This window comes from Mus caroli, chromosome 14 (assembly GCF_900094665.2).
Source record: "Mus caroli chromosome 14, CAROLI_EIJ_v1.1, whole genome shotgun sequence".
NCBI classification, from domain to species: Eukaryota; Metazoa; Chordata; class Mammalia; order Rodentia; family Muridae; genus Mus; species Mus caroli.
Genome location: NC_034583.1, coordinates 53,578,687 through 53,586,842, shown reverse-complemented (window position 1 = coordinate 53,586,842; position 8,156 = coordinate 53,578,687). Strand labels below are relative to the sequence as shown.

At 43.4% G+C, this 8,156-nt stretch overlaps 1 protein-coding gene across 1 annotated transcript in view; it reads left to right on the top strand.

The window, feature by feature from the left end:
* The window catches only part of LOC110309748 (guanylate cyclase soluble subunit beta-2), a 66,320-nt gene that overhangs the window by 14,545 nt on the left and 43,619 nt on the right, over positions 1 to 8,156 (top strand). The window lies entirely within an intron of this gene.

Here is an 8,156-nt window from a genome sequence, read left to right as displayed (position 1 = left end):
CTCTCTCTCTCTCTCTCTCTCTCTCTCTCTCTCTCTCTCTCTCTCTCTCTCTCTCTCTCTCCTGTTCAATCACAGGCATTAGCCTTTTATTGACCAATGAACATGGGGAACAAGGTTTGCACAAAAAAAGCTGATGTATGTGAGAATTCACTCTTGGGGCAACCAGATCTAGGGCTACAGAATTTAGCATTTGAATACACAGCAGCACCAAACCAACCTCAGTAAGGACCAGCTATCTACTCTGTGAGGTAGAGTTTAAAGGTGTCAGTTCATGTGCCCAGGGGACCCCAGAAACTAAGAAGTAGAAGACAGTGGAGTTTCTATACCCCCATGCACACATGCTCACACATCTCTCTACATGTCTCTTCCCCCCTCCCAAAACTTTCCTACATTCTCTTTAAACCAGTAGCTCTCTAATCTTCCTAAAGCTGTGGCCCTCTAATATAGTGCTTCATGTGGTAGTGACCCCTAACCATAAAATTATGTTCGTTGCTACTTTGTAACATGTCTCCTACTGTTATGAATCACAATGTTAATATCTGTGTTTTCTGATGGTCTTAGGTGACCTCTGTGAAAGGGTTGTTCATTCAACAAGGGATCAAGACCCAAAGATTACGAACCAATGCTTTAGACTCAGTCACCATCATCAGACTGGCTCAGTCTTCCCGTACCCATGTTCCTGGTGGCTGAGACAGAGCCTTGATGGGTCAGCCTTGGTTAAGAGTCAGGCAGGTCCACTAGACAGACTTGGCAGGGTAGGGCCCTAAGAAGAAGTGATAGGCTCAGCCTCACAATTGGCAGATGGTCCCTACAGTAGAGGCAAGTGCACAGAGAATGGTGAGTGGCTGGGGATTCAGGTCTACTAGAGTGGAAGATGGTCAAATGAACAGTAGGTGACTAAATGGCTTTGGAGCCCAAGTTCATCAACTTGGGAAAGTGGTGAATCAGACTACAGGACTTCTCTCTATATCTGAGGCACTTAAGGAGGGGCTCATGGATATACCAGGGAGGGCCTCAGAGCTCTCTGAAGTAGCTCTCTGTCAAAGTAGCATGGCATCTATGTATATGGCTGTTTCTGAGGGAAAGGTGCTTAGTACACATCAGAATCCTCAAGAGCTCTGAGACTTAAGTGCCCCTGCCTGTGTATCCTGGGAGGTGCCCAGCTAAACACGAAGCATTTAAGCACCCAACATCTGGCACAAGATCCTCTCAAACACAGAAGGTCCCTAACCTGATGTTGACACAAAAATATAGCTCTTACCTGAAAGCAATTAAGAACTAGCTTATTCCAAAGTCAAATATGAGTGACCATTGTTCAGGTTACCCTGAAGAGCATAACCTAGCGTAGTTACAGTTTTGCCAGGTTTTTATAGTTACAAAACAAAAGAAAGTCATAATTCCAGAAACTTTTCAAATACATTGGTAGAAACGTCAGGTAGGCAGGCTACAGCAAAGTAGAGACTTTTTTTTTCTTACAAAGATGCTGTGTTCTTCAGGAAAATGCATGCAACAGTTTCACCTTACTGTGAAATGGGCCTTATGTTAGATAGCATTGCCCAACTTTAGGCTAAGCAAGTGTTCTCAGTACATTTAAGCTAGGCTTAGCTAATCTGTGATGGTCAGTTACTTGGGTATATCAAATGTATTTGGGATTTCATGATATCTTTCCATTTACAGTAGGTTTATTGAGATTTTGATCCCTTTCAAAGTCAAGAAATATCTCGTCTTATTTGGGCTTTAATAATTAACCTGACAAAGCCTCAAGTCATCTGAGAAAAGAGCCATAACTAAGGGACTGCCCAGGTCAGGCTGGTGTGCGGGTCTGTCATTGGGGACTCTCTTGATTGTTAACTGACTTAAGAGGCCCAGCCCACTGCAGGCAGCATCACTCCCTACACAGGCTATATGAAAAAATTAGCTTAGCCTGAGCCTGTGACTGAGCCAGTGTACAGCATTCTTTCATGGTTCCTACCTCCATCTTCCTGCTTGAACTCCTGCCTTGACTCAGTGATGAACTGTGACCTGTAAACTGAGCCCTTTCTTTCCCTAAGTTGCTTTTGGTCATGGTATTTGTTACAGGATCAGAATGAAACCAATACACACACACACACACACACACAATGATTTGAGCCATCAACAGCAAAATGACTCCCATTCTTCCCCTTTCTAGGGAGTCCTCACTCTATAGACTCACCTTTTCCTTTTTGACTGAAAGTCTCTTCTCCATGTCCTAGTTTTCTACAAATCAAGTCTAGTGAGAGAGTAGCTGCACAAAGCTGCTGTTCTCTCTTCCATTGTTCTGGGGATTGGGGGGTGGGAGACAGTTTCCTTCCTTCCTCCTGGCTAGTAATGTATTTGTGCTTCACCCAGCCTCAAACTATAGGCTAATAGAAGGACTTTGATATCAATGTGGCCAGAGCATTGTGGGTGAGGAACTGAGCTTCCAAAACATCTGAATGTGTAGGGAAATTTAAGAACATAGCTCATTTTATAATACTGTATGTAAAGTAGAATGTATATATATATATATATATATATATATATGTATATATATATATATATATATATGAGGAGAAGAAGAACTATCAAAGGTAAGACGTGTGATAGTTTTGCCTGGTAAAACAATATTTGGGGCGAATTAAGCAGTAAGAGAAACAGGCATTTGAAGTCTGAAGCTTATTTGACAGAGCCCTTCCTTTGATATGTGTGTGTGGGGGGGGCGGTGGCACAGAATGACAGCAAGTTCAAGGTCTGTAGGAACTATATGCAGAGTTCAAGGTCAGCACGAGAAAGCTGCCTCAAAACAAAAACAAGAAAAGGGGGTAGGCTATGAAGGCAGTGGTGGAGCACTAACCAAAATGTGGGTGACTCTAGATTCATTCCTCAGCAACAGGAAAGAGGGGATAGCTTGTGTTTCTTCTCTGTAATTATTTTTATTATGTTTTTATAGCAAGCTTTTGTTCCTTTCTCTGTTCTTGTTTTATGCAGAAATGCAAATGATTGCGTATGGCCAAAGTCTTAAGAGTGTGTAAGTGGAAACAAAGTGAATACACGGTGAATATAAGCCTAATATGCAATGTGTTAGCATTTAAGTAAGTCCAGTACAGAAAGAAAAAGCAGAACATGAAACTATAAATAGAAATGTAATTAATGGACAGACTTATTTAGTAGAGTGAATAATAATTTAAGGTTAACAGTTACCAAAAATGCCTGGACCAGAGTTCTTTATTCTTAGTTCAACCCAGTGGCTGGCTAGCCAGTCTTTGACTCCCTTCACATGGGTAGCTACAGCAAGACAGGGTGGTGACTGTGACCTCAGACAGCAATAAAGGGAGTGTTGAGATCCTCACTATTGCCACCAGGAACCTCAGCAGCAGTGATCTACCAATTTCTTAACCATGACTTCGTTCTTGATGGTGAAGGCTTTGTCCAACAGGAAGAAAGAAGTTCCACCATGTTTTTATTGCATCTTGCTTTTACTAATAACTTAGACGAATTTTTGTGCACATCTGAAGTATTTTCAGCACTTCCTTGAAGAGACATGCTTCTTCCCTGCTGGAGTTCCAGGGGAAACTTCTACTTTTGCCTGTCTTCTCCTCTCTCATATAGAAACCATTTGTTGAGGTCATATTAGGGTCCAGGTGCTTGCTGACTCAACATGTTGTGGGTGGTGCTTAGCTGGGTAAAAAGAACCCCACTTAGGGTCATTCTGGGGGCTTAGAGGGTGACCCCCAGACTTCCTGTCCTGAAGGAGGTTTCTGAGGAACTAGAGTCACCCTCAGTGCTATCGGCACTTTCCTTAGGGCTCCCAGATCCTTGACAAGTGGTCAGCCACTCAAACCATACAATGGCTTTCTTTAAAGTGTGTTACTAGAGTACCTAGGTCCACAGTTTACTTGGAGGTCAATCATTGCCCTCATATGTTTTCCATTGGTCACTGGGGCAGAGTTAGCTTACTGAAGGTGCAGAGGTCATGTTCGTATCTTTCATCTCTCCATCCCAGCAGCTCAAGGAACGCAGCAGTAGGAAAAGCTTTCCCAGTGCCCCCGGTGACTGGAGTAGTTCAGTTTCATCCTGGGCAGCAGAGTCTGGTCATTGTTATCCTTGCAGTTACATGCTAACTCTGCTCTTGCTCCCTCCTTCCTCCATTCTCATCTTTCTTTAGTTACATGAGAGTTTTGTGCAGTGTGATTTCATTGTGTTCTCCCCATCCCTCATCTCTTCTCAGATCTGCTTCCTCTTCCTTGTCCATTTGACTGTGTGTCCTCTCTTTTAATAATCTATCAAGTCCAGTTTGCACTGCCTATACACTCTTGGATGTGTGTTCCTCCACTAAAGCAGTGTAGACCTACCAGGGGTCACACTCTTAAAGTCAACTCACTCTTTCACTCTTGGCAGCTATTAATCAAACAAACTCTGGAACTAGGGGTTGGCTGAGCCACCTTCCCTCTCCATGCTGGGGTTTTGTCTGGCTTGAGCTTATACATGCTATCACAATTGATGTTAAGTTCCTCGTAGAACTTCCCTGGATACCCAGAAAACCATTTAATTATAGTCATACACTACTGCTAGCTCATATGATCTTTCTGTTTCTTCTTACACAATAATCCTTGAGCCTTGAAAGAAGGAGTATGATATAAATGTCCCATTTAAGGCAGAGAATATAGCTAGCTTTTATTCTCTATAGCTTGGCCAGTCGGAGGTCTCTTATATTAGTCATCAACTGCAAATAAAAGGTTCTCTGTAAAGGATTAGAGCTAGATAAAGTACCCAAGGAGCTGAATGGTGTCTGCAACCCTATAGGTGGAACAACAATATGAACTAACCAGTACCCCCAGTGCTCGTGTCTCTAGCTGCATGTGTAGCAGAAGATGGCCTAGTCGGTCATCATTGGGAGAAGAGGTCCTTGGTCATGCAAACTTTATATGCCCCAGTACAGGGGAATGCCAGGGTCAAGAAGTGGGAGTGGGTGGGTAGGGGAGCAGGGCAGGGGGAGGGTATAGGGGACTTTTGGGATAGCATTTGAAATGTAAATGAAGAAAATACCTAATAAAAATTTGAAAACAAAAAGGGATGAGAGATGCATTCATCTGTGGGCATAAATAATAAGTCATTAGAAGTTGGTTTACTACTGTGTCCATTCAGTAGAATAATGGTAGTAGGATCCTCTGTAGGGCCTATGATTTGTTTAGCTATGGACTCTCATTTTAATAATAGTACCAGACATGGGTTTCTTCTTTGGAGTAGTCCTTAAGTCCAAGCTGAAAATGGTTGGTTACTTCTGTGATGGTCTTGCCATTACTACACTAGTGTGTGTGTGTGTGTGTGTGTGTGTGTGTGTGTGTGTGTGTGTGTGTCTTGCTAGGTCAGTCATTATTATAAGCTCACAAGATTCACAGCTGGGTAAAAATGGTAGTTCGTTTTCTTCTCTACTAGTGTTCCTGGTACCTTACAGCACTATGAGAGCTGGCCAGTAGGGATGAAGCTTCCAGGTTAGTACCAGATTGACTTGGCCATGTTCTGACTCAAGCATGCAGTGTCTCCAGCAATAGGGTTTGCCATCAAGTTCTGGGGAATTGGCAGTAGCCTATGATGTTTGTGGGTCAGGAGCCTTATATCCAGGAATTACAAAAGAGGTGACCCATTCTTGGCATTGAACTTTTTTGGGGGGCCTGTATGATCTAGTTGGGTAGCTCCATTCAAGCTCTATTTCTACAACTTGTGTATGTACGGATTTTAGGAAGCTCCCATAGTCGTAGGTTTCCATACGACTTTTTCACAATTCCTTTGGTATTATCTCTTCCTGTATTTCCTTGATCCCTATCTCCCATGGCACGCCCCTGTTTAAACCTTCCTGTTCAATGGAAATCTTCTTTAACCCTTTATATCACTTCATTCGATCTCCCATCTCCTGCAAGCTCCCACCCACCCCCAAGTTCCCTTACTAATTTTCTGTTCTAAATGAAACACACATACCTAAAAATTCACAATTAACACCCACAATTGACCCAGCCAGCATTTGCCTTTCTAGCCTGGCTTACCTCACTCGGACCATTTCCTGTTTCATCCATTTACTTGGGAACTTTATAATTTTATTTTTCTTAGTAGTGGGATAACATTTCATTATATAAATGGTGTTCATTTCATTAGATATTCATCAGTTGATGGACATCTACAGTTTTTCATTTCCTGGCTCTTGTGACTAGGAAGGTAGTGAGCCTAGATGAGCAGGTATTTCTAAAGAATGATGTGGAGTCCTTTGGGTGAATGCCCAAGAGTGATAGAGCTGGATCATGTGGTAGATCTATCTCTAACTTTTGGATGAATCTTCATACCAACTTCCAGTACTAAGTAACCAACTACTTTGATATATCCAGTTAGAGTTGATAAAATTAAACAAAACAAAACAAAACACCCTCAAACCAAACAAAAACAAAAACACTCCAGAATGGCTGTATTTGAGGAAAAGCAACACTTATTTTTTGTTGTTGTTTTAAAAGAAAATATCTGCCAAATATATAAATCCAAGTAACTATAATTCACGTATCTTTCAAAAGTTCTCCTGAGCAGAGGTGACACTCTAATGAGAAGTGGCTAACTGGGCTTCCAAGCCCTTGGCCTCAGTGCCTATCCTGAGGGTGACTGTGCCACTTCCTCGTGCAACTGAAAAGCTTTGTGTGTACACATGCCTCCCGTTTCACCATACATCATGGTCCCAAGATGTGGATGCCCAAAGCTCTTCAGACTGATAAAATGGATACGCTTTTCTGCCTCTACCAGAAAAAAAATCTGTACTGAAATCAGCTCCCCCTCCCCCTGCACACACAGAAGGATGCAATGGCTATAGAGGGTGTGAGAAGCAATGGAGCCTCTTGGTACCTCTGCCTTGATTTGGGATGGGCATCAACATCAAAGTTGGCCCTGTAGCTCAGTGGATAGAGTCCTTGCCTTCATGCGCAGGCAGTAGCCCTGGGTCCCATTCCTAGCACTATGTAACGAGGCATGGTGACACATACTGACAATCCTACAACTCAGAAGATAGAGACAGGAGCGTCAGACGTTTAAGGACATGCTCAACTATGTATTGAGTTTGAAACCACCCTGAGTTACATGTGAGACCCTGCCTCGAAAAGGAAAATATCTTAAATTCTCTTTTAAATGTTTGTCAGGCTTATTTTGGGTGTCAAGGACAATTTTAGGTAATGGAGGGATTAAATCAAGGGACACACTCCTGATCTTTAGACTTGGTCATGTAGGAAGCATTGCACAGTGGGCCTTCATAGGTGTCAGAAATGGTCCAGGCTCAGGCAGGTGCCATGGAGCTTGGAGTGAGATGGGGGTAGATGCAGGCTTGGAATAAGCAGAGACAATGAGTGATTCTTGGAAAAAAGAGGAACCAAGCTGGCCAGGTTAGAAAAAGTGCACCCCCTTCTGGTAGAGGGAGCCTGTGGGAGGTGGGAAGGGGCTTGTGTGCAACTGGATGAGTGTATGTAGCAGGGGCCTGGCTGGAGAGGGGAAGGAGGAAGAGCCAGAAGTGTCCAGCTAAGCAGTTTGGATGCAGCTGAGGACACTGGGGGAGCTGGGAGGGATGAGCGAGAGGGACAGATGGTCAGGACAGGATGTACACTCCAGCCTTCCACGTCTTTTTGTCCCCAGTTCGGCTGTAGGCGTGCCTTACTACTGTAAGAAGTTCTTGACAGAACAGTGTACTGTTGCTTAAATCCACCCCATCCCCTTGGCCTGAGCCTTGTCTTGATTGAAGAGCTTCTCATTTCTCCTGTGACTGTCATGACTCACCCTGGACTCTAAGGTCAACTGGGACAACCACAGTTGACCAATGTAAGACCCATCATGTCTCATGTTTCATTTCTGTACTGAATCTAGAAAGCGCTGGGGAGCAGTGATTTCTCAGGAGAAATAGGAGGCAAATGGTTAAAAGATAAGATGCCCACAACCTGCTGGGGCTCAAGAGCCTGCATTCTTTCTTTTATTTTCAAGTTATTCTGATCCAAGGGGCCAACCCTGGCTTGATGCATTGACAGTTTGCATATCACTACATGTAACTCACTAATGAGGAACTCTTGATGTTCCAATGAAGTATCCATTAGTCAATGGCCTTAGAGTGTGGAGGTGAGCACTGTGTGTGTGTGTGTGTG